Below are 1,510 nucleotides of genomic sequence, written 5' to 3' on the forward strand. Positions count from 1 at the left end.
GAATGGAACTTATTGTGGGTTTGTGGCCAGAAGGAGGGTTGGAACTGTTTACATTGTTTATTACAGTGTAATTACATAATATATTTAAATGATGGAAACCCTGTGGGTCTGTATCAACCTGTGGGTCTGTATCAACCTGTGGGTCTGTATCAACCTGTGGGTCTGTATCAACCTGTGGGTTAGGGTCTGTATCAACCTGTGGGTTAGGGTCTGTATCAACCTGTGGGTCTGTATCAACCTGTGGGTCTATATCAACCTGTGGGTTAGGGTCTGTATCAACCTGTGGGTTAGGGTCTGTATCAACCTGTGGGTCTGTATCAACCTGTGGGTCTGTATCAACCTGTGGGTCTGTATCAACCTGTGGGTTAGGGTCTGTATCAACCTGTGGGTCTGTATCAACCTGTGGGTTAGGGTCTGTATCAACCTGTGGGTCTATATCAACCTGTGGGTCTGTATAAACCTGTGGGTCTGTATCAACCCGTGGGTCTGTATCAACCTGTGGGTCTGTATCAACCTGTGGGTCTGTATCAACCTGTGGGTCTGTACCAACCTGTGGGTCTATATCAACCTGTGGGTCTGTATCAACCTGTGGGTTAGGGTCTATATCAACTTGTGGGTCTGTATCAACCTGTGGGTCTGTATCAACCTGTGGGTCTGTATCAACCTGTGGGTCTGTACCAACCTGTGGGTCTGTATCAACCTGTGGGTCTGTATCAACCTGTGGGTCTGTACCAACCTGTGGGTCTGTTTCAACCTGTGGGTCTGTATCAACCTGTGGGTCTGTATCAACCTGTGGGTCTGTATCAACCTGTGGGTCTATATCAACCTGTGGGTCTATATCAACCTGTGGGTCTATATCAACCTGTGGGTCTGTATCAACCTGTGGGTTAGGGTCTGTATCAACCTGTGGGTCTGTATCAACCTGTGGGTCTGTATCAACCTGTGGGTCTATATCAACCTGTGGGTCTATATCAACCTGTGGGTCTGTATCAACCTGTGGGTTAGGGTCTGTATCAACCTGTTGGTCTATATCAACCTGTGGGTTAGGGTCTGTTTCAACCTGTGGGTTAGGGTCTGTATCAACCTGTGGGTCTGTATCAACCTGTGGGTTAGGGTCTGTTTCAACCTGTGGGTCTATATCAACCTGTGGGTCTATATCAACCTGTGGGTCTGTATCAACCTGTGGGTTAGGGTCTGTATCAACCTGTTGGTCTATATCAACCTGTGGGTTAGGGTCTGTTTCAACCTGTGGGTTTATATCAACCTGTGGGCCTGTATCAACCTGTGGGTCTGTATCAACCTGTGGGTCTGTATCAACCTGTGGGTTAGGGTCTGTATCAACCTGTTGGTCTGTATCAACCTGTGGGTTAGGGTCTGTTTCAACCTGTGGGTCTATATCAACCTGTGGGTCTATATCAACCTGTGGGTCTGTATCAACCTGTGGGTTAGGGTCTGTATCAACCTGTTGGTCTATATCAACCTGTGGGTTAGGGTCTGTTTCAACCTGTGG

The sequence above is a fragment of the Oncorhynchus keta genome, chromosome 23, assembly GCF_023373465.1.
Source record: "Oncorhynchus keta strain PuntledgeMale-10-30-2019 chromosome 23, Oket_V2, whole genome shotgun sequence".
NCBI lineage: Eukaryota > Metazoa > Chordata > Actinopteri > Salmoniformes > Salmonidae > Oncorhynchus > Oncorhynchus keta.